This window comes from Gracilinanus agilis, chromosome 6, assembly GCF_016433145.1.
Source record: "Gracilinanus agilis isolate LMUSP501 chromosome 6, AgileGrace, whole genome shotgun sequence".
NCBI classification, from domain to species: domain Eukaryota; kingdom Metazoa; phylum Chordata; class Mammalia; order Didelphimorphia; family Didelphidae; genus Gracilinanus; species Gracilinanus agilis.
In genome coordinates, this window is record NC_058135.1 from 204,638,112 (window position 1) to 204,664,914 (window position 26,803).

Sequence of the window (26,803 nt, forward strand, 5' to 3'; positions counted from 1 at the left end):
ACGCTACCCACATTCAGAGGAAGGACTGCAGGAGAGGAAACATATAAGAAAAACAACTGCTTGAACGCATGGGTCGGGGTGGACATGACTGAGGGTGTAGACTCGAAACTACCACACCAATGCAACTACCAACAATTTGGAAATTGGTCTTGTTCAAGGACACATGACAAAACTAGTGGAAATGCGCATCGGCCAAGGGTGGGGGGGTGCTGGGGCGGGGGTTGAAGGGGAAAGGTGGAGCATGAATCATGTAACCATGTTAAAAATGAATATTAATAAATGTTAAAAAAAATAAGGAAAGAGAAGAACGACCTGACATTTGTGTAGTTTCATTCTACTGCTATGTCTCAGCTGATTCTCTAGGAAAGAGTAAGGGGATAGAGATAAGTAGTGATTTAGGCTAGATCTCTTTGAGTTATTTGAGGGGTTCTACTGTTTCTGGGGGGAATTTCCTTCTACATGTATTTGGTTTCTTATGGTGTATATGCTTGGAGAAGTCTTATCTGTTGAGCTGTATTTTAAGCAGCTTAGATTTTGCACAGAGAGAATATGAGTTCTTAGATGTTGATGGATGATTCATTAGTCACAAGGTCAGTGACGGCGAGGTCCTTGACTCTTTCTGAACACTTCCCTGTTCCCTTGGGTTGTGCTTGTGTCAGAAGTCAGTGACACTTGGCAGTGCCTACCCTGTTGCCAGGCAGATGGAAACAATAGCTCATATTTACGTAGAACTTTAAGGTTACAGAGTGCTCCCAGGCTGAGCATAAAGTGCTTTAGATGTACGCTAGAGGCATATCTAACAGGGGAAAGCATTTCATTTCTCATGACACTATCCTTTTGGCACATTTGGCACATGATGATTTCTTCAGGAGAAAAGAAAAAGATGGTGGTCATGGCTGGGAGGCTGTATCACAAAGAAAGGAAGATGTGCCAGGATGGCACGGAGATGATCATGACTGGAATAAATAAGACCAGAGAGTGGCAAAGCCAAGGATTTCATGGAGATGACAAATGAGAGAGTGGGCAGCAAATACTAATGGTAGCAATTTTTGAGTAACAACTTTAAAACTGTCCACACTAACAGCCTGAATTCATCTCTACATAAGCGCAGATTGTTTCCAAAATATTTCGAAGGAAAAGAGAGAAGAGTGTTTCCATTACCTTAGTATGCCTTTTTTTTTTTTTTTTCTGGTCCAGATGAAATATTTTACTGTTTCAAATCCTGTCTTTTTCTGGGTTCTATTAGCATGACAAGCATCTGAATATTTAGCTCCAAAGAAATTTCAAGGTTCCCGTCTGCCAAAGGGGTGTATGTATGTGTGTTATAACAAACCAGATGAGTTAGTTTATATGAATAAGGACTGAGCCGATGATTTCATTGGTAGAGGGAACTACCAGATGAGGAAATTTGCTATCAGTGTTGTTGGCACTTTCTCTGCAGCTCAGTTTCTTGGAGCCCCTGAGAAATTCAATGATTTGTCCAGGAAGGTTCACATAGAAGTTAAATTACAGTCATATAAAATACCCTCCTATCTGAACCCTTCATCTGTGTGAATTGAGAGATAAGAAGCACCCAGGTTACACTTAATCAACTCCTTTGATCCCTGTAAGGTAAGTAGTAAAAAGTATTATTATCCCCATCTGGAGATGAGGAAATTGAGTCTCAGAGAAGTTTAACTGATTTGCCCAAGGGTCACCCAGCTAGAAAATATAGGTGCTAGAAAATGAAGCCGTGGCTTCTGACTCCAGATTTAGGGTTCTTTGCCCTCAACCACAGATTGACGGCCATTATGGTCCTCCGTAGCCTTCATTTCCTCCACCACTGAGGTAGAAGAGATCTCCCTTTTGGGAGTTTCTCAGGATTTGGTCCGGACCTCTACTATGCAGTGATCACATTCAATTTAAAAAAAATCTTTCTCATTAGGTCTATGATTTTAGATGAGGAAATTCTCTCCACTAGAGGAGGTTAGCATCTGCTCAGTAACCTGCAGTCTTAGAGCATTCTCTGGAGGCTCTGAGGGGTTAAGTATCTCGGGTCAAACAGCCAGCATGTGTTAGAGAACAGATGTATGTGTCAAAGGCCACACTTGCATCAAGGTCTTCTTGACTCCAAAGCCACTATCCAAAAAATTAAGTAGCCTCTCCACATTCTAATTTATATGCTTCTAGGTGTTAATCTCCTTATGGGCAGGGGCTGTTTCTAACTCATTTTCACATCTATTCTAGCCCCAGAACAGGCCTTTGAACATACCAAAGTAGTTGCTCAATCAATGCTTGTTGAAATGAAGATAAAAAGAGGAGATGGACCAAACAAAACCGAAGCTATGAAATCCTGGAATTTAGCAGGTAATCTTTGTTAAAGAGGAAGTTAAAGCATGACAGCCTCCAAGAAGCAAATGTAATCCAAAAATAGCAGTCTCCCAAAAAAAAAAAAAAAAAAAAAAAAAAAAAAAAAAGGACAGTAATGCTAATGCTAAAGATGAATTACCTCAAGGCAAGTTCTTTTCCTTATCCCCCAAACTAAAGGGAAAGCAGGGAGGGAATTAGGCTTAGGAATGGAGCTCTTTCCTCTTCAGGGATTCAGCTGCAGGCAACTAGGGTGTAGTAGGTAGATCCCTTGGCTTGGAGTCAGGAAGACATTCTGTCTCTGACACAATTGTGTGATACTGGGCAAGTCACTCAGTCTCATTTTCTTCATCTGTAAATTAAATCTCATTTAAAAATTAAGGCAGTTTGATGTTAGAGAAGATAAAGGACTGAATTGAAGTAAGCCTCAGCCACTCGCTAGTTGAGTGATTCTAGGCAAGCCATTTAACCTCTATCTGCCTCAGTTTCTCCATCTGCAAAATGAAGATAATGATAGTACCTACCTCCCTGGGTTGCTGTGAGGCAAAAGTGTCGAGTGCTCTGCAAACCTTAAGGTCTTACCCATATAAATGTTAGGTATTACTTTAAAAGGGGAGTCAGATTGGGTGGCCTCTGAGGTCTCTTCAAGGTCTACAACTATGATCCTTTGGTTCTGCCTTGCCCCACATTCCTACTCTCAGAGACCAGCTTATTCTGACACATCATACAGAGGTTCTGCAGCTCCTTTGGAGTCCCCTGAATTAATACTTTTACATTGCTAGCCAGTTAATCCTTTTCTTAAGCGGATTTTCAGAGATCCTTTGCCAGATCTGATAGGAGGATTTAACCTTTAGATTTTCCCTCTTCGAACTCACTCACAAGAATCCAAATAAAGAAATAAAAAAAAACTTGAAAGGGACTTTCCATTATCAAAACAATCCTGTTTAATTTTCTGACCTTTTCTCTGGCTTCTTTCTCCCTCTCACCACCCTTTAGTATGGGAACCAATCCTGCCTGAGAATTCTCAGAGGCTTGGAGGAGAGGAGATGGGAAACTCAGGTTAATTTTCCAAATTAAGTTTGAACATTGCCCTGATTTGCCAACTGACATTCTGAGACCTGGCACTTTGGGAAACACCTGTGTGTGGGTGCTTGGCCACAGCTGGAGGAAGGTTTCTTGGTTTTGGGATCACATTCCAGGCAGTCATGTCAGGCCCCCATGTGCCCACGCCATTTTTCCTTTCTGTTCCATTCATCCTGGGAGCTCAGAAATCACACGGTACATGGCATCTTAGAGTGGGTTGGGACTGCCAAACCCTACCTGAATTATTCACAACATTCCTGATGAATAGCCATTGTATAAGTGGAAATATTATATCCTTTAGCCTTCATGTCCCAGAATTCTTCCCTCATTCCAAAATTCCCTTTTCCTTTGTGTTTACATGCATATTTTATGTTATTGTATTTAAGTTTTGGGGAACACCTCTCTTGTTCTCTCTTTCACATGAGTGGCTGGGGTGAGTGCTCCCTGTTTTCTCTAGCTCTCCAGTTAAATATTAATAAATCTTTATAAATATTGTATTTTGGAGATACTAAATATTAATTTTAAAATCTACACCATTCAACCTCAACTTAAACTCTTCCAATAATAAGGTTTGCTGAATTTTGATTTGGAAGGGTCTTTTAACTATCATTTAGTCTAACATCTTAATTTTAAAGGTAAAGAAACTGAGGCACAGAGAAGTTAAGGAGCTTATCTATGATCACACAGCTGGTAAGTAAAAGAGTAAGAACCAGGACTCAAATGTAAATCCTCCAACTTCAAATTTATGACCCCTTAATTTACACAGTGCCTCTCTAACTGGGAGCTTCCAACTTTCTGAGGAGGTTTATTCTATAGTTGCATTGTTCTAATTGTCTTTATATTGGGATATAAAGATATTCTTAGATGGGAGTATACAATTCTTAAGTCAATCTGAAATGTGTCTCCCTGTAACACCATCTCATTCTCCCTAGTGTTATCTGGAGCCAAATAGAATCTATCTTCTACATAATAGCTATTCAAGTATTTGAAGGTAGTAATCATGTTCTCTCCCATGTCTTATCTAATCCAGTCTAAGTAGCAACAGTACTTTCAACTGATTCTTTATGGCACAGATTATTATAAGCTCTTCACTGGCCAATGGGAATTTTACTCTCCTTTGTCCTTTTTTTGCTATTTTTCTGAATGAATTAAATTTTTATCTTTTTTTGATGTTGACACAAGAATATGAAACATGGATTCTTAGCCTGTATTTATAATATTAACCTGTGCTGTTTACATGGGACCCAAAAGCCGACCTTACATGAAAGAAGTCCATATGGCAACCTGTTTGGAATAATAACAACTATAATAATTTATATTTAATAATTGAACACATATTATTGAATTTGATTCTCACAATAAATTAGAGAGGCTCAGAAGAAAGCATTCCCATTTTTCAGACTTGGAAATAGCCTCAGAGATACTGTGATTTGCCTAAGTTTAAACATCCAATAAGAACAGTAACCATTCTCATTTTTCTAACATTATGCTAGTATTAGAATTTGGATCTTCTGACCCTGAGGTGAATGGAGGAATTTCTTTACTGTGTGTCCTTAGACAAGCCACTATTCTGTTTTGGGTTTCAAGTTAATCATCTGTAAATTAAAATAAATGACCTTTAATGTTCCTTAGAGTTCAGAAATGCTCAAATATTGTGGTTCTCTGATGTTAAACACCTGAAATTTAAAACCAAGTTAAATACCTGAAATAAGCTATCCTAAATATGGCTCCCTTCAAGACTTAGCTACTTTCTTCTAGAGGTGTCCCTACTCACTTAAACCTTTCCTTTTAAGGTTATCTTCTGTCTGGTTTGCATCTATCTTGCATACATTAATGTATTTACATAATTTATATTCTATATTATAGTTTATATTCTATAAGCTCCTTGGAAACAAGGTCAAAAATTTTTTTTAGTTTAAAAATGTTTTATTTTTCAAAGAAAAATGGCTATAGCTAATTGGAAACCTACTTATCTTCAACTATATATTTTTAAAATTTACAGAAGTGACTTTCTGATTTACTATTTTACTTAAACATCCCCCACCTTTTGCCCTTTCTTTACATGTTTACCATCTACTCATGCTGAATCCTTCTAGGAAGCATATATTCAATATAGCACAATATCTAGTATATAGCAAGTAAGTAGCTCTTTGGATAGAATACTGGGTCTGAAGTCAGGAAGATCTGAGTTCAAATCTGGCCTCACATACTTACTAGCTGTGTGACCCCAGGCAAGTCACAACGTTCCATGTGCCTCAGTTCCTCATCTATAAAACTGAGAAGGAAGGACACTGGAGAAAGAAGTGACAAAACCATTCCAGTACCTTTGCCAAGAAAATCCCAGGGACAAGATCCATGGGGTTACAAAGAGGCAGACAAGACTGAACATCAACAACATCATTGAGGGAGATACCTAATAAATGCTCATTGATTGACAACTTACTAACAGTTTCCCTATTTTTCATTTTTAGGGTGCTCCAGGGAAAAGTATCAATGTTTAGATGTCTCAACTTCTAGTTTAGGGAATTAGGTAAGACTTCATGAATGAAATGGCATCTGAACTGACTTTTTAAAGAAGAGAATGATTCCCATCCACAGAGATGAGGAGGGATTATGTTCCGGGCATGGACAATGACCTGTGTGAATAAAATGCTCCAGTCAGTGGAAGAGGGCTGGAGGAGATTGGAAAACAATTAAGTGACTTGGTTACCTAGTAAAATAATGTGAAATTAAGTTGGAATCAAAAAAGTGTGAAAGAAAATGCATAGAAGAAAAAGAAATTAGGAGGAGTGGAAGCAAGCAGAAGGTTTTGCTATTTTGTTAAAGTTAATAGATCTTTCAATAATAAATACTTTATAGTTTGTGATTTTATGGATGATCGCTTTTAATTTTTATTTCTTTGAACATTTATTTTTGTTGATAATTCACTAATTGTAAGAAGGAGACCCTCAGTTGGGTCAAGCTTTGCTTATTTCTTGCCAGAGTTTCTAGCATTGCAGGCCAATACATTTAGAGCTTAAAGAGTCCTTTGAGGCCCTTTAAGTTCAAATCCCTCATTGTTCAGACAAAGGAATTAAGCCCATATAGGTTAAGTGACTTTGTGAAGGTCACACACAGTTAATAAATGTCAGCCTGAAATTCAAACTCAGGTTCTTTGATTCCAAATCCAGAACAGTCTTGAATGTACCTGAAGACTTGGGTTAATTTCCATGTCCTGTCCTATGGAGGTGTAAATGAGTGATGACTGGAAGGAAGGATAGGAATAGGAAATTGGAATGAAAAGAAGTATAAGTGGTTTCCTCTATTTCAAAAAAGACTCCATGGGAGGAACTGACCATGTAGCATTTCTATTGCGTATGTCCTGACACAGGGAAGAAATGAATGGGAAACAGTTACCATGATTCATGTCAGAAGTAAGGGCTAAGGACTTTTGGTTAAAATAGTAAAATTATCAGATTTTTGCATTAGCTTAAGTAACCCTGTAATGTGCTGGCCAGGCAGGGTTGAACTAAAAAGATATTGACCAATACAATGATTTATTGGCTTTGAAAGTCAAGTTAATGAGCATTTATTAACCTACTAAATACTAGGCATTGGTTTAAGTATGGGGAATCTCATTCTAGGAGTGGTGACATTTCCCATGAAGAAAGGGGAAGTGTTAATGTCAGAGGTAATAATAGAAGCAATGATGATGGCAGAGCAGTAGTAAAAAAAAGTTCTAGTGGAGTAGTAGACAAAGGTGACATGATAGAAGAATGTGATAGGAGAGACAGACAGAGACAGAGAGCAAGACCTAGAGAGACAGACAGAAAGACAGGGAGATATGTTTTGTGAGTCAATAAAAAAATTTCAGTGTAAATGCTAGAAGAACAGAGAGAGATTGAAATGATAGTACCCCCAGGACCTAAAGAGGAAGTCAAAACTAAAGAGCAATGGGGCACAAAACCATAATTTGGAAGAGAAAATGTGGATCATGTTTTTCATTTATAGTGTGAGTCATGGTGATCATAATGGTCGCAAAGATAGACGGTAGACTCTCCAGTGAACCTGAGCTCTTTCTCCTTTTTGTAGAGCCCCAAATGTGATACTATGAGTTTGGAATAAGTAAATAGGTCCCTGGGCAAAGACCAAAAAAAGGGGGAAGTCTTCTTGACCATCTATGACTTTGATTATGAATCCTTTCCATATACTTTTTAGCATTCTGTTTCAATCTTTACTAGAGAGAGTACTTGTAGTAGAATTGAATACCCTAGACTAGAATTAGAAATGAATAAAATTCAGATGTTCCTAGAATTCAGTCTCTGTGGGAGAAAAAAAAAACATACCACAGAGATCATTTATTTCAAAATTTCCATTTTGAAATGGAAACTGGACCTGGTCTGGATGAGCTTAGAGCTTTTGTAATGAGCCATGGATTTCACAAGTTTAGAATGAAAACATTTTAAAGACTGGAAAGGTTGATTTGAGCCAGATTGTAGAGGAACTTAAATGTCAGACTAAGAAGTTTTACTTTATCCTCAGAATAATAGGAGGCCATTAAAGTTTCCTTTGTTCATGTGTAGAAGCCAAGTTCTCCTTTATTTATTCTTTAATCAGTCTCTTTTAACCATAACTACTAAACATTAATATTCAATCATGGTAAATTAGAAAAAAAATTAGTGACTACAGGTTCAGTGTTCTAGTCATCACTGCTGTCTAAGGATACAGGGAAAGTGGGGAAAGGGATTTTGTGACCTGAAGGTATGGCATTATGACAGACTAACCTTGAATGATGCTAGATATGGCCCAACTTCTTATCAGCTTGTGTGATGGAACATAGGTACAACATAGGTACAAGAAACATATTAAAGGAGCACTAATAAGACATTTATTTGGTGGCTTCCACTTCTGGTGGAGAGGAATAAGAATCACAGAAGACAGGAACATATACAGGTACCCAGGAAAATGTGTCAGGCACTCTAAACTAATGTTATGCCTCTCCATTGAACATTAAGTCATATCTATCATATGTCTTCTCCTGTTATAACAATTATATCATGTATATTATACATATATTAAATTATATAACAATGCTCTACAGAATTGACGAGATACAGTCTCACATGAAACAGTAAAGATGGCACTGACTTTCCTGAGGAAGTCACTTAACCCAAATAATTTTCTCAGTTTTCTCATCTGTTAAATGAACCGGAGAAGGAAAAGGTAAACCATTCTAGTATTTTTTGCCAAGAAAACCCCAAATAGCATTGCGAAAAGCCTATGACTAAATAGGACTAAAATGAATGAATAATAACATTTGTTATCAGGTATTTATTAAAAGCCCCCTGTTGGCCAGGTAGTAATACTAAGATGAAAATGAAGCAGTGTGTATATCTGAGAGAACCTTACATTGCACTGGGGAGAAACATGGCCAGAGATGCACAGGTATGACTTTTCTCCTTGCTCTCTGTCCTGAATCACTCATACCAACCTTCCACAGCACTAGCAGGCTGCTAATTCCTAGAGATGGACCACCATTTATAGCACCACCACAGGGATATGATTCAGTATGCACTGAGGACCCTATGGGGAACTCTTGTGGATGTGTGTATATGTAAGGGCAAATTCTTAGTATTCACTACTCTAGCTCATAAGATCCTATCAATGTGATTACCACTGATGCAAAGCAGATACTCTTAACTCTTCAATAGAAAATATTTACATAACAATAAGTCAGAAGCAAGAATAATCAGGACAACACAATTATTCGATATAAAGCAAATGGGATAAAAATGAATAGCTCACAATCTATACATGTACCTGGCTCACAATCCCCCATCAATGTACACAGTGTCCATTAAGGAAGAGTAGGTACTCATAGAATCCAGGGAGGCACATGTGTGAAGAAATGATTTATGTGCTTGGGGGTAACCTATTATTCTGAAACTCAAATCTTGACATCCTGGTGCCTTCCGCAACAACTTGCATCTTATGAAATCATTTTTCTGCTGCTTTCTTACCTTATGGTTCTAATAGCTCTTCTAAGGGACAAATTCAGTCCTCTTCTGCTTTACAACTGATGAATGCATATCAAGCTACTTTAATTCAATCTTAAATGCTCAAGAAGCATTATAATATCATAATAATAAGCTATTCTCTTAAGCTCTGGAGTTCAGAGAAATGTAAAATGCCTAAGGCTGACTCTCTAGGTAAAGCAGACAAACCCAGGTATCTCCTCATTAAAAAAAGACTTGTTGAGGCAGCTAGGTGGTCCAGTGGATAGAGAGTCAGTCCTAGAGACAGGGGATTCTGGGTTCAAATCTGGTCTCACATATTGCCCAGTTGTGTGACCCTGGGCAAGTCACTCAACCCTAATTGCCTATCTCTTAACACTCTTCTACCTTGGAACCAATACTTACTGGTGATTTTAAGACAGAAAGCAAGGGTTTGTAAAAAAAAAAAACAAAACAAAAACAAAAGAAAACAAAAACAAACCAACAGCATTTCTTCCAAATGTCTTTATAACAAAGCAACTACAATGTCAACTTTGTCCCCTCTGGTTTTTTTTTTTAATCTCAAATCAGAGGGGGCATGAGTGTGCCACCAGGTTTATCTAAGAAGTTTCATTTCTTTCAAATGGTGAAAGATGATGCTGAAGGATAAGAGGTCAGAATGCAATAGAATTTAGCTCTCTTCCAATCAGTAGAATGTCAGTCTTTTCTTCAGCCAGTCTGCAAAACAATGTCCTTCTTCCTATCAGCAGGCTCCAAGGACAAGAGCAGAAGCCTTCTAGTCAACTGTTCTCTCTTAGGAGAAGAACTTATTAAATTCATCTTTTTATTATTTATGGAATCAGCAATTCTTATTTAATCTTCCCATAATCTCCAAATAGTTATTTAATTGGCTACTTTGTAAGTTATAATTTTTCAGACTTACAAAGTTATATGCAAATGAGCTTGAGGATCAAAATGCCTGGTAGTTTCATTTATTTCTCTACCCTTAGATAGGTTCTCTCAGTTACCATCTGAGGGACAAGTTCCCTTCTCTGTCATTCTTCCAATTTAACTAAAAAATTGTTTCTCTCATGTATTTTACTAGTTTTTAATACATAAAAGTTCTTTCTGACCCTTTCAGCAACTAAAATGTTCACATACAAAAAATACAGTAATTTACCTACCTTGCGATTTGATTTTATCCCTTTTCTTTATAGAAAAGTTAATTTTCTTTCCCTTTCAGTAATCTAAGTGCTCACATACAAAATGGTCAGTACTTCACCCGTATAGCCCATAATAGTCTCTGGAGGGCCTTATCCCAACTCTTACCCAAACTACCAGTTTGGGATTCCAGAGATAAACTACAATCCCCCACCCAAAGATACTAGGGCTACCACTGAGGGATTGGATTGTTTTATTTTATAGAACCCTGACTTTCATTCCATTGTTTTCTCCCCAATATCAATGGTCAATTATCTCTTCAAAATTATCTAACCAATGCTAGTTAAATATTTCCTTGAGATCATTGATACCATTGATTAGCACCCATATATAATTTGACCAAAGAGTATCAATGACTTTAAAGGGATATTTGTTGAGAAGATACTGCAAAAACAGAAATAAAAAATGTCCTCTTTAATTGGACACATACAGGGGTCTCTCTAGGTTCAAACTCAAAAGTGTTTACTGCAAAATTTTTATTGCACCAAATTTCAAATGTGGCATAGCTGATGGATGAAGTTGCTTTGGAAAATGGTGTTTCATCTTCTGGTTTTAATTCACTGCAGGGCTAGATCTTAAAAGTTGCTCCTTGAGGCTACATTGGTGGCAAACTCTGGTGTCTGGTCCCAGTTCCTGGATTCCTGAAAGCTCTGTCTTTCTAAGTTCCACAGTCAAAGCCTAGTCTGTTCTGTCTCTAAGGCTTCTTCACCTAAGGCATGCAAGGATAGAAATAATAGGAACAGAAGCAACATCAGAGCCCTGTGCTCATGGCTTCCTGGTGACTGTGCAAGGGATGGCTGTCTCCCACCTCAAAACTCACAGTAGTTTACATTCCTCTCTCAAACACAACCAGAGAGGAAAATAGATCTCTGTGCTCTTCTGGGAGTTTTTTGTATGCATATCCAGTTCCAACTCAGGCACAAATCAAAAAGACACACAGAAAACAGGCTGGAAACAGTCACAGAATACCTACAAATTCTCTGAAGTGGAGAGTGGGACCCTTCGTGACTCATGCTCAGAAACAAATAGACAAAATTTCCTTTTGCATGCTTCCAGGATTGGGGTCTCATTGATCAGTCTCCAGTTACATTAAAACATATACAGGGTCATTGACTATGAAGCAGTTTAGGGATACCTCATACTTGTATAGTCTCTGATATATTCATTCTTTGGATTCCAGAAAAAAATATGTCTCCATTTATTGAAGTCTCTCCTTTCCTTCAAGGTCCAATTCTGGTGCTATTTTTTTACATGAAAATCTTTCCTGATCATCCCAGAGGAAAGTGAAATCTTTCTCCTGAAATCTCATAGCATTTTACCTTCACTTCTTCTTTACACTTACTTCTGCATTTACATCTTAATTTATTTTAACAAACATTTATTGAGCAACCACTAGGTACCAGATGTTGTTCAAGGATCTGGGGATACATAAAGGCAACAATGAAACTATCTCTGCCTTCGAGGACATTAAATTATACTGAGTTATTTCCCCCTGCCCCCATGACTATATATTTGAAAGCATATAAAAATAATTTCTGGAGGTGGATGGAAGAACACAATTATATATAGAGGGATAATGGAAACAATGGGAAAACAATCACTGTAAGTGTGTCAGTGCCAGACTCTTGGTGCTATCTCTTCTCTCTCCTTTCCTCTCTTGCCCTCTTTTCTTATTCCTCAGAAAAGATGAGACCTATGTGAATTTCTGAGGGGTTGTAGGGACAACTTTATCCTCATTGTGACAAATGCTGATGCCTTAGCATTTCTATTTTGTGTGACTTCAAATAAGTGAAGGGTGGCAATTGGGAAGGTAGGGAGAGAAGGATTTTGAAGAGGTACTAATTATTTTTGAAAAATTCTTTGGAATCAATTTTAAGTATTAGCTCCAAGACAGAAGAGCAGTAAGGGCTAGAAAATTGGGATAGAATGATTTACCCAGGGCCACACAGCTAGGAAGTGACTGAGACCAGTTTGAACCCAGAACCGCCCATCTCCAGACCTGGCTTTCAAAACACTGAGTCCCTCACTGCCCTAAAATGTGGTACTTTAAATAAATAAATAAAGAGATATATTTATTTATTCATTTTAATAACAAATTTACACATGAGTTTTCTAAAGTCCTAAAATATGGTACTTTTACCAGCAATATATTGGTTGTAGACTTAGAAAGAAGGAAATTATTAATTCATTTTTAAAACACCTCATTGCAGAGAGAATATTTATCCTGAAATTCCTTTGGGTAACAAATGACTCATCAGTGACTGGGCAAGTACTAAGACAGAGCCTCCATTATTTTTTCCTGGGAATTGATTTGGGAAAGAAGAGCCAAGAGAGTGGGTGGAGAAATATTGTGTCCTAAGTGAGACCAGGTCTACCAAAAGGTAAGGGTTGAGGGCTTGACAACACTGACAACCAGCACAACATTACACCACTAAATCCTTGCTAGTAGGATAACCCACAATTTGCCTAGTAAGTTATTTGTATTTGTGTCTTCTACTCAATTAGACTGTAAGCTCCCTAAAAGCAGGAATTGTTACTTATCAAAACTTTTCACCTTCAAAGTTTGTCACGGTGCTCTGGACACAGCAGGTGCTTAATTAGTATTTGCTGAATGAAAGCAAAATAAATTAGACCATTATAGCTATGCTTTTTCTACCAATTAACAGCTTAGGATATAAATTTATAAAAATGCTTTGGAGGTATTAAGCTCTTCTGAAGGGAATGCCCTATATGGGAAAGAGTCTAGACTTCAAGTAGCTAAACTTTGGGTTGTGATTCTAGATTTTTGCAAAGCTGACATTCATCAGATCTCATCTGAGTCACCAAGTTGTCAGTTGCTCTAAGAAGTCCTGAAGTCTGTGGAAAAACAACCCCAAACATTGGCACCGTCTGTAGAAGAGGCTTTACTCTTAAGATTCTCTATTTGTACTCATTAAGTCATTACCTGATAAAGGCAGACTTGTTTTTCAATAATCTGCAAAATAGGCTATAAAATGCATGTTTGTAAACTCATCACAGGATGTACGCCAACTGACAGGAAGGTTTTTAAGATCCCATTCTTATTGTATAGTGACTATTAAATAGAATATTTTCTCCTATTAGACAATCTGCCAAAAAACTGTCATTTAATCCAATAATATAGCAAGAATCTGAATATCATTTATGTGGCTTATTAGTTCTCCTCTTCACTCCATCCCCAGTTTTCCAGAGCCCTACCTTTATTTGAAATACCTCAATATGTCAGGAGTATGATTTAATCCACTTGGGAACTTTCTTATAGAAGTATCTGCTTATGGCAGAGCTGATCATGACTAAGGTCCATTTGGGATCATCATAATTACTAAAGTAGTAAAAAATACCTCCATATAAAACTTGATCTAGAAGACAGCATTTATAGAGTTTCAATTAAACATATAAATTTAACCCAACCAAAATTTATTAAATAAATGTGTTATAAATGTGTTTAGAGATGAAGGAACAACATTATAAAATTAAGACATTTATAAAATGTCTTAAAATTTCCAAAATATTTTACTTTCATTATGTAATTTAAGGTTCATAATGATTATGGAAGCCAGGTGGAGCAGTGGATAGAGTACAGGAATTTGGAATTAGGGAGATCTGAGTCCAAAACCTGCTTCAGTCACTTATTGACTCTGTCAACCTGGATGAGTCACTTAACCTCTGCCTGTCTCAATTTCCTCATCTGTAAAATGCTCAAGGGGGCAGCTGGGTAGCTCAGTGGATTGAGAGCCAGGCCTAGAGATAGGAGGTCCTGGGTTCAAATCTGGTCTCAGACACTTCCCAACTGTGTGACCTCGGGCAAATCACTTGACCCCCATTGCCTAATAAATAAATAAAAAAACAAACAGATAAATAAATAAAATGTAGTTTAAAAATAAATTGAGTCTCAGTGAGGTTAAGAGATTTGCCCAAGGTCACATTGCTTTTGTCAGAATTGGGTTAAAACTAGATGCCACATTTGAGTAGCAAGTACTTGCTATGGAGCATATTAATTATCAGGTGTGGTAAGACATTCACAAACATAAATAAATATCAAGAAAAATTCAAAACTGTATGATGACATTAAATGAGAGACACAGCACTTCCCACATTATGGAAAGAGAAGGCAAAATTGGAGGTGAGTCTTGAAGGGTGGGCTAATTTTCAACAGGTAATGATATTGGTGAGAGGAGATGGAGATTTCCATGTATCGGCAACAATGATGTGAGCTAAGGCATAGATGTTGGAAAGCAAAGAGAGTTTTCAAGGAACAATTAGTTGCGCTGCTTTATTGGAACATATAGTGAAAGAGATAGAGTTATGTGAGATTGATTTGGAAATATTGGGTTTATCAGGTTGTAGAGATACTAGAATGCCAACTTAAGGATATGATTTATGAGGAAATGGAGAGTAGGTGAAAGATTCTGAGCAGGTGTCTAGTATAATAGGAGCTGGCAATTCTTTGGCATTGGTGGGAAGGGATATTTTTTTTCACCATTTATCATCCATTTGAATAGTTTGGATTGAAGCTGTTTTTCAACTCTTTTTTATCTTTATCCTTTCTTCTGATTTGATAAAAATTCTTACTTTTGTATTAACCGGTCAACTAATTCTTATACAACTCCTATATTAAAGTATATTAAAATGTTAAAATATAAGCAGTTTCCCTTGGGGTGTCATTTTGTGCCTCTACATGGGAAATAGATAGAAAAAGCCAAAGATTGACTTTGATTAGTCCATTTTTGTCATATCTTGGTCAATGTAGGGAATTCATTAAAATGAACCTCAGAACCACTTTAACTAGCAGATACTTGATCATCTTATTACATAGAAATACATGATAGTTAAAGGCAACAAAAGTAAGAATATTGGTAAAAATACTATGATGAATGGTGTGTATGAGTAATGTTTCCTGCAGGAAAAAGCAGGAGATCCTAATACTATGGTTCAGTAAGGCATTTTAGATTTTAATTTGTCTGCCTCGAATAAAGATCCATATTCTAAAATACACAAATTAATAAATAAATAAATGAACGAACAAATAAATAAATAAACAAACAAATAAATAAAAGAGAAAAGCAGTGGAAGTAAAAAAAAAAGCACATGGAGAGTTTGGCATGAGATCAAATTGAGATAATATATACCAGGGGTCGGCAACGTATGGCTCTTGAGCCATATCTGGCTCAAAAGAGGGCCAGATATGGCTCTTTCTGCAGGAGCCATGAAGTCAATTTTTTTCAGGCGCTGTTACAGGAGCCGCACTGTGAGCACTGTACGGCTCTCACAAAATTACATCTAAAAAAATGTGGCGTTTATGGCTCTCACAGCCAAAAAGGTTGCCGATCCCTGATGTATACCATGAGCATTTTTAGATGAAATTAGTAAGGGAACAACATTGAAAATGTAACAATGGAATTATTAAATTTGCACCCTAGTACGTCAGATCCTATTGTGCTATGTGATGATTTAGAAATGGCATTTAAGAAGATCAAGTTAGGGAAACTTCTGGACCCAACCAAGTACACAAAGACAATTCAAGCTGGCATTACATGATCTTAAAAGTATTGAATCATAATGTCAAAAAATTTACAGAAGAGGGAAAATATCAAAAGAGGAGAAAATGACAAATTACATTATTATCTCCAAAAGGGCAATCAAAGGAACATTATTAATTGATTCATAAGCATTATTTTTCATCTTTATTAAATCATTATAAGAAATAATTTACATATAGATCCACAAGTATTGCTAAAAATATAAGAAGAGGCATTTTCTACTAGTAAATCTCTGAAATAGATCACATTTTTATAGTCTTGTAATTAATAGAATGGGGTTTATTTTTTTATTTTTAAATTTTTTTTAAGGCAATGGGGGTTAAGTGACTTGCCCAGGGTCACACAGCTAGGAAGTGTCTGAAGTCAGATTTGAACCTAGGACCTCCCATCTCTAGGCTTGGCTTTCAATCCACTGAGCCACCCAGCTGCCCCCCGGGGTTTATTTTTTAATGATTATAAAAAACTCGACTTGATAGAGTAAATGTAACCTTCAAGGATCTTTCCAACAAGGAGTTCTTGTATATTTGCTAATATTATACATGATTTTTTGGTAAATAATAATGTGTTCAATACCACATCCCCTGACTTTTGATATTGTCATACATAAAATAAGGTGATATATTTATTCCTTACCAAAAATGCTTTCTATAGTCCTGAAGGTTGTCCTTTTCAAAGTCTAAATGGAAGACGGAGATGATGAGATCCTCCAGATACCTCATTTTGCATAAGCTTTTGTGGGGATTGTATCAAGTCCCAGAATATTTCAGAGCCTTCCTCAATGAGTCTATAATTATTCAAAAGAGGCTGGGCCAATAATCAATCCATGCAGGAAAAATTAAATTAAAGAAACAAGCCTATCACATCCAGACTATGGTAAGTAGCTAGAAGACATGCCCTTTGAGTTAGTAGTACATCAGAATATGTATCTGGGATTGAAAGTACAAAAGCTCAAGGAACTAGGTCCATAATTTAGTGGCAAATCAGATCTACATAGATTGCCCTTGGAAAATTGTGCAGTGCTCTCTGGACCATCCTCCCAAGTTGTTTTCTGGCATGAAACCAAACCTTTTAATGAAAATATTCTCCTTGAAGTTCTTTATGGTTGTGAATGATGGCACAGAACAATCAATGAAGATTCAAAATTGGTGGATTAGCCAAAGGGCAGTAGAGAGACACGTGGTAGACACAATTAATCTGTAGGATGTTTCCAGTGATGACATCTGTTCTAGGAATAATTAGATATTATTGAGGAAATGGAAATTGGAAAAGGAAGTTGGCAAGTCACCAAATGTGATTGAAGGATACAAGACATGCTACACTTGAACCTTAAACCCATGAACAAGAACTTCGAATGGCCCACTGAACCTTTTGAAGGAACATCTGCAAAGCAACTCTAGGAAAACATGGACAGGAACCAAATAGGATAATAAGGCATAGCTAGATTGTGAGCTGTATTCATGAAGGAGAATGCCAACATTGATGAGGTCAAAGATCTATTGATCTCAGTATGAATGAATCAATCAACATTCAGGCATTAAGCACCTACTATATAGTAGGGACTGTTCTAGGCACTGAGGATATAAAAACAATAGTGAGAAGAGAGACTGACACGAGGAGATCAATAAAGAGGCTATTACAATAATCCTAGTACATGTAATGAGAGTCTGATCTTATTTTTCACTTGCCTGTGATTTCTCTATGAAAGCAGTTTTTCCCACTAATCAAAACCACCTGTATTGATTGAATGTAATACTTTTGAACAATAACATAACCCCAGGCTTAAAGAAATGAGTTTCTTTCCTATTCTTACTGAGTAGGGGGGAAAATTATGATTTTGGATTCAGAAGACCTCCTCAAAATGTTTTAGCCAAAATTTGTCCTTGCCAAAGTATGTTAATCTTATGTTGGGCGAGAATTCTATCTTGCCATTTTTATAGTCCTGAAAGTCTGCTGAGGATAAAGCCTTGGGCTTAATTCTGAGAGACTCATTTGATTTCCCTCTATTCCATGGCTTCAGTATAACTCCAGGCATATTGCATGAGTTGCATGCATATAACTGAGTGCCTGAGGAAAAATGATTGCCTAAACCTATCCCTCTTTTGGACTCTGAGCTCCAAGGGCAGGAGCTATATCCTATTCATCTCAGTCTTTGCCACAGAATAATCTATAACAGGGCTTTACACATAGAATTCTGGAAATATTTGTTGAAAGGATGGAGATGGACATAATATTCTATCTCCCACTCCTGTGCTTTTTCATTAGTTATCTCCTACATATAGAAGAAGGGGCAGTGGATAGAATCTGGTCCTAAAGTCAGAAAGACCCTATCTTTATGAATTCAAATGTAGCCTCAGATACTCTGACTCTGAGAAAATCACTTAACCCTGTTTACCTCAGTTTCCTCATCTGTAAAATGAGCTACAGAAGGAAATGGCAAAGCACTCCATCTAAGAAAACCCCAAATACAGTTATGAAGAGTCAGACATACCTGAAAAACAAATGAACAACAAAAACGCCCAGAGGAGTCATAGTTCAATGGAAAAAATATTGCATGTGGCAATAGAGGATCTGTGTTTGAATCCTGACTCTACCTCCATAATATAAGTGAGTCATTTAATCCCTTTAAGCCTCAGTTTCTTCATCTCTAAAATGAGGAAACTGTATTAGATGACCTCTATGGTACCTATGATCTTTATTATTGTCTTTTGGAACATTGAGTTTCTTTTAATGTCAAGTTCAAGGACTGAATTGAAAATATGGATAGTTAGATGAAGCCAGAGGAGAAGGGGATGAGGACTTTTTAGACCCAGTTTCCCCAGATCTAGAACTTATTTTGTGTTTTCCTAAAAATCTCTTTTGTTTTTCTATCTCTTTCAAACATGTCCTGGCTTATTGAGATAATGACTTGGACTGGTGATTTCATTCATATATTGAACTCCTGGATGAGAAAACCTCATATATCATTAAAGGTTGGCACATCTTCTAAAATTCATAGTATTAGAGAGTTGCCCGAAGCAGTGGTATAAAAGTCAAGTATAAATGTAGCCAGGTGCTGGCCACACATTCGTTTACAAAACCACAAATGAACATCATCTATGTTGCAACTAATTTTTATTTATTTTGTTACATGCTTACTAATTATATTTGAATCTGTCTCAATTATATGCTACCTGAGTTTTGACATCTCTGCTATAGAATTGAGACAGGTAAAGTGAAGAGTCCAAGGCCACACAATCAATAGTATATGTCATGGATAGGATTTGAACCTAAGTCTTTTTGGCTTTGAAGCCAGATTTCTATCCCATAAATGAATTCTTATTGAATTGCATCAAATTGGATGAATCTTGACTAAATATATTAGCTAATCGGAGTCTTAGCTCCCTCACTTTTAAAGTGAGGATAATAATGTTGTACTACATACCTCATTCAGCTATGAAGAAAGAGCCTTGTCAAAATTCAATATTAATGTAAGTTATTACCTTTGTGAATAGAGGTTTATAATATGCATTTGTATTCATCAGTTTACTGTTGTCCCTAATACAAATATACCTGATTGATGGGATTTTTATCTTAGGAATTTATAGGAAGGTACCTAGTGAGGTGGAAAGAGAGCTAAGTCTGAAATTTCAGAATTTAAGTACAGGGAACTCCCAGCATGAAGACTGGCAACATATTTATATTTTTAGAGAATTGTCTGGGGGGATGGAGAGATTGATTGAACTACTTGCCAATGATCTCAAGGCTAATATGTGGCAGTAACATAACCCAATTATAGCCTTTTCTTACTCCAAGGCTGTACCTCTACCTGTGATGTTATATTCCTCTCTACTATGTTTATGTAATTACAAAAAGATAAACTTGCTTTTCAATTATGTGCTAACCTCTGTTTTTACATTAGGAAGCAGAAAAGTGACTGTCAGTGAGATATAAGACATTCACGTCATCTGGTGATATTATTTACAACTTATGTTTATAGACACAGCTGTGCTTACTCAAAAAACCAGCCTGTGTTAATTGATTCAATAGGGTAGGAGGAAAACAGAAAATATTTGAACCACCTCCCATTTAACCAACTGGATTAGTTTTTAGATGGAACTTCTGACCCTAGAGCAAAGACCACTGGTGCTAATTAGTTTGGATATCAGAAAACATAAATTCATTTTGTAGACAGAATACAGTCTGGCACAGCCTTACTTGGTACAGGAAATAAAATGAAATTAATTAAGCCCATTATCTCATTGTGTCAACAAATTGAATTGGGTTAAACACTTCACTCTTTTCTGTGGCCAAACGAAAGACAGACTAAATGCATTTTGGTCAAAATCATCTCTTTTAATCTGTCCCCCCAAAAGTGAATTTTTGAGCTCAAATATTTTACTTTGCTCTGTCTGCAAAAAGCATCTTGTTGCATTTTGTCAATGGAATATAATTTTACTTCTATCACTCTATCAATATGTAGTAGAGCCACAGAATTACTTTATTCAAAGTCAGTACATTCTTCTTTATCGTCTCTGAAAAGAAAATGACAGTATTCAAACTGGTATGGATAAAATGAAAATTTATAACCGATATTGTATACCATTGAGGCTAACTCTTAAATTGGAAGTTGAGCTGCATAATTATGGGACGTGAAGAAGTCTGTTGGGTCTTTAACATCTGTGGAACATGCTTTTTCTCTGATGCTTTAGCTTTATTTATTACATATTTGAACAAATGGGAAAATAATTTGATTTCTTTTACAAGTTAGCTTGTAAAATGTTGTCACCCTATGCTACTAAGTATAAGAGGGCAGAGCCTGAGTAATAAATTAAGATCAACTAGGAATAGATGGAATAATGCTATATACTGCTGATATAAAAGGTACTTCAGAGATACACTTGAAAGTATATGAAATATTAATAGTATTAAAGAGCTGGAAAGGACTTTAGAAATTATCGAATTCAACTTCCTCTTTTACAGATCAAGAAATAGAGGACTAATAAGGTGATGTAAATTGCCTAATCTCAGAGGCATTGATAAGTAGTAGATTTTGGATTCAAACTCATTTGAAAATAAAACAATAGGAAAAAAAAACCCTTCGTAATCCAGTGGTTTTTTTTCCTCTTACATCACAATTTCTATCGAGGCACAATTAATCAGTCACATGATGGCATATTTAACCAGAGGTATGCTGGAAGCTGCTCATAGTAACTTTTGAGAGCCAATTGTTAAATTTTGAGTTTTGAGCATTTATAACTCAGAAATCAGCAAGTGTTACAAAACAGGTTTTGACTTGCTATTTCCTCAGCTATATGGGAAGGAAGTAACGGCATAAAATGTTAATAATGAAAATGAAAATGAAAAGTATGTCCTGTGCATTTTCTCCATGGTTTCATGGATAGTTGTTAAACATTTACCAGCACACTTCTACATATATGAGGTGAAGCCAAGGTTCTGAGTGGAACCAAAGCACCTCTCCAATATGTGCTCAAACTCTTAAAAATGCTTATTGATCAGAAAAATATCCTATGTCATTTGAGGAGAGGTTGGAGGAAGGGAAATAGATGAAACCAATGTTTTGGGGCATCTCTCTCCATGCTGGAAATGTCAGTGTGAATTATGTCATCTGTCTATAAAATAGTCTCTCAACTTGCATCCCATTTATGTTTTAGTTTTGTAAATGTTTGTTATTTCTCCACTTTGTTCTCTTTGTACTAACTACATGGTCTAAGTCAAGGTCTTATTAAATAAATCAAAAGATAACATAATTGAGAAGTCACAGATTTGGGAGGGATCTTAGAGGTGTTCAGTTTAAGTCCAATAATGGATGGTCATTATTCCAGAGGATCTTTGATGAAGAATTCTACCCATGAAAACTGAATGAGATATATATCTTTGTACATGACTTATATGCCAATGTTTTATTTTACTTGTTTTGTTTTACTTGACTGTGTATATATGTTACAAGAGTTTTCTTTTCTTTCCTCCCTTTTGGTGGATAGGAGAATGGAAGGAAGAAAATGTAAATGCTCATTTGTTGAAAAAATAATTAAAAATCTGAATTTGAAATCATTGTAACCCATCCCAGTTTTGGATAGCTCTAATTGTTAGGAATTTTTAAAAATATAAAACCTAAATCTATTTCCTTGTAATTCTACCTCTTGCATCCAATTTTCTTCTCTGGAGCAAAGAAGAGTCAAGTCTAGTGCTTACTTTACATGACAATTCTTAAAATAATTGAAGAAAGCAATTATGTCCTTATTTCCCTTGACTCAACGTGTACCCTTCTCCATGTGTAAAGATCTCAATCTTTTAAACTGATGCTATTTGAGAAACAATAAATACCTAAGATGGAAGCATAACATAGCATTAATGGGGACTTTAATCATCCTGATGTCTGCTGATACTCTCCCCTTGCTAAAAGCAGAGTAGACATCATTTTCTTGAATTTCTACATGTTACAACTTATGAATGATGTTGATAAACTGTAAATCTAGTGGAGGGTAACCAGGATAGTGAAGGACACTGGGATCAAACCAGGTAAAGATTGGTTGAAGCACTTGGGGACATTTGTCTTGGAAAGGAGACTTATGGGAGTAATCAATCATTATCATCAAGTATTTTAATAGCTGTCATAGGGAAGAGAGATTACATTTGTTCTTGGTTTCATGGATAGAGATTACAAAGATGCAAATTTATACTTGATGCAAAGAAAAATTTCTAACAATTAGAACTAACAAATTTCTAACAATAAGAGCAGAATAGGATATCTTAGGAGGCATGGATTAACAACATTTGGGAGTTGGAAGGGAATTTAGTTGCCACCTAGATAAGCCCATAACTTAAAGGAATCCCCATTACTAGAAGCCACTATGAAAAAAAAGTTGAATAATTAATTGCTATAATAAGGGTATGCCCAGGAAGATTTGGGAAGAGTAGGATATGGGGTAGGTTAAGCACGAGTGTCATCTGGAGAAATTTGGAAAGAAAATGGCAGCTGTGACCAAAACTATGCTACCTCTCATGAGGTCATTCCCAAGGAGCAACTATCTCTAGATCTGTCTGACATTTCAGGGATCACCCAGTTTCTTTGAAGAGAAGGCCAGCCTTCTTTAGAAGAGCAGGGAGTTTCTTTAGCAGCTCTCTGAGTGACTGATTTATCCCCTTGTTACTGTGTTGAGAAGGCAGAGTTGATAACTGGAAGCTTAGACAAATGCTCCCCAGGGATATGTGTAGGGGCAACCATTATCTGGGTATGTGTGCACAAGTGTTTAATACCCGATTAAATTCTCTGTTCTTTGCCTTGTTGTTCTTTAGTCATGTTTGACTCTTCATGACCTTGTATGGGTTTTCTTGTCAAAGATACTGAATTAGCGTGCCATTTCCTTCTCCAGTGGATTAGTTAAATGACTTGCCCAGAATCATACAACTGATATTGGATTTGAACTCAGGTCTTTCTGACTCCAGGTCCAGTGCTCTAATCAGCCAAGTCTGCCTCCAAGGCAAACAGAAATTAAGTGACTTGTCTAGGGTTACACAACTATCAAATGTTTGAAGTTGGATATAGACTCAGGTCTTCCAGACCCCATGTCCATTGTTCTATCCACTGAGCAATTTCCTGCCTCTTGCTTTGTCTAGTTATTTTATTTCATTCAAAATCTTTGCTTTGATCTTGGCCATCTGGTTTGATCTTGTAAAAGAAGCCTTGGTTGGAGCTCATGAGCTGTTTTGAATAGGTCTATGGGAATCATGGACCTGAAGATACCTGAGAAGAGGGACAATATTATTATGGTATATTGCAGTAAGGATTTCTGTTCAGTTATGAGATGGATTATCTGGCCCCACAGGTCTTTTGTAGCTCTGAGATTTTTCAATTCTATATGACTGACTTGAGTCTTTTTACCATCCTAATTGCTCTCTTCTATAGCCATTTCAGGTTTCCAATGTCCTCCTTAATCTGTGGTGCCCAGAACTGAACTCAGTATTCCATATATTCTGAAAAAAAGCAGAGTGAAAACATACCATCATTACCTCCCTTATTATTCATATGATTACAGAGTCTAAGATTGCACTAGCCTTTTTTAGCTGTCATGTCACATTGTTAATTTATATTAAACTTGCATTTAATTAAAATTTCCAAATCATCTCAAAGAAGCTATTATCTAACCATGTCTCCACCACCTTGAAAATTTGAAATTGATTTTTGAAACCCAAATGGAAAACTTCACACTTATCTCTATTAAACTTTAATACATTTATCCCATCATTTTAGATTGTCAAGCTTTGGTGTAGGGGCGGGAGAAGATGAAAGCATCCATACTAACTATTATATACTACATAAGCTTTCCTTTCTTGCTCAATGTCACTTGCAAATTTATGTCATCTATCCCTTTATTCAAGTGACTGCTACAAACACTAAATAGCAAAGAGCTAAGTATAAAATGATGGATCATTCCATTGACTATCTCCTTCTAAGATGACATTGGTCCTGACATTCAACTAGGTCCAAATATAACTATTTGATTTTTAACCTATTTACATTTTTCCATATTTTTTTCTCAAAAACCATGAGAGATCCTAACAAGTACCTTGCTAATGTATAAACTTCACTGTATCTGTACCAGGGTTTCTTAATCCACAGATCCATGAGCTAGTTTGAAATATATTTTTGATAATATTTCAATATAAATAATTTCTTATTTAGTACCTTGTATTTCATTTTATACATTAAAAATAATTATTCTTAGAAGAGATCCATTGAGTAGAACCAGGAGAACCATATATACACAGACAGATACACTGTGGAACAATCAAATGTAATGGACTTCTGTACTAGCAGCAATGCAAGGATCCAGGATGATTCTGAGGGCCTTATGAGAAAGAACACTACCCACATCCAGAGAAAGAACTGTGGGAGTAGAAACACAGAAGAAAAACAACTGCTTGATCACATGAGTCGATGGGGATATGACTGGGGATGTAGACTCTAAGCAATCACCCTAATGCAAATATTAAAAATATGGAAATAGGTCTTGATCAATGACATATGTAAAACTCAGTGGAATTACTTGTTGGCCACAGGGAGAGGATTAGGGAGAGGAGGGGAGGGAAAGAACATGAATCATGTAATCATGGAAAAATATTCTAAATCAATTAATTAAATAAAAAATTTCAAAAGCAAAAGAGATCCATTGTCTTTGTATACTAACAAAGGGATCCATAATATAAAAAATATTAAGAACCTTGCAATATCATTCCTGTGACCTACTTGACTAATAATTCTGTCAAAAAACACCAAAATGAATTTAGTTTTGCATGAGCTGTCCTTGATGAAATCAGATTGAATCTTGGTGATCTCTACTTCCTGCAACAAATCTATTCATCATATGAGAGGTAAAAAGTCCTCAATGTTTTAGGGTGTTTATTTTTTTTTGACAATCAGGAGGGTCTGTCTGTTCTATCAGGACATTTGCCTTTCTCTTTCCCTGTGGCACCTCTCATTATTTCCATTCATAAAAGTTAACAGTGATGTCTCAGCAATCCCATCTGCCAGGGTTTTCTCCTACCCACCTATCTTAGCTTGTAACTCAGGTGACTTGAAGGAATCAAGGACATCTAGCTGCTCTATAATTATTATCTTACTTATATGGGATATCACATCCCTAGCAGTCATATTTATTCTGTACTACCTAGTACAAAGATTATTATCTGCAATTTGTCCCTCCCTTTACATGGATTATTATCATAGAAAACAGAAGTAGAATTGACCAGATCTGCCTTCCCTCCTTTATTATCACCATTGTCCAATCCACCCCAAGCAGCAATCTTAACCTTTCTTTCTTCCTCCCCATCTGGCTAAGAAATAATTTTATGTTAGCCTTAGTTTCCCTCACCAACTTCAGCTCATATCGAATGTATTCTTATGGGACCTTGTTCTGCCTGGTCATAGTAGCCAAAATTAGCTGAAAGGTAGGCAGAAGGAGCAAAGATAGTTGTTCTCCAAATAGAATGAGTTTTCTTAGGAGGTAATGGGCAGGGGCCTAAAGGAAGAGATGGCATCTGAGATTTCTTCTAAATCTGATGTTCTATAATTTAGGCTTCTTTAACTTGAAGCCTAAAATTTTAATGGAACAAAATGATTTATTTCTATGCCTGTCAAAATGGCTTAGGGTTTTTGAATGGTATTAGCCAATTACTAATATCAAAGTTCAACATACTTTCTTGATATATTTATTTATGTGATTTCTCATAATTATAAAATAAAGTATTCTATTTTGATCCTGAAAATTATAAAAAGGAAGTGTTATTTCAGAGAACTAGCAAATCAATCATCCACATTTTAATTAGTCTTAGTGTTGACATTAGCATCTTTTGCATCTCAATGGATTCTTTATGGTACAGGTTTGGTAATAGTTTGAAATTTCTTATTAATATGTGACTTTGTTTTCCAGTGAAGAAAAAACATATATACATTCATACACACACACACACACACACACACACACACTATCCCAGATGCTGAAGCACCTTTCCTTACATGAGTATTTCGGTAAAAACTACAAAGTTCTTTCTATCACAAAATCTCTTTGGCTTATAGCTTCACATAACACTGGGGCCATAATGATTTGGCTTATTTTGCTTTTC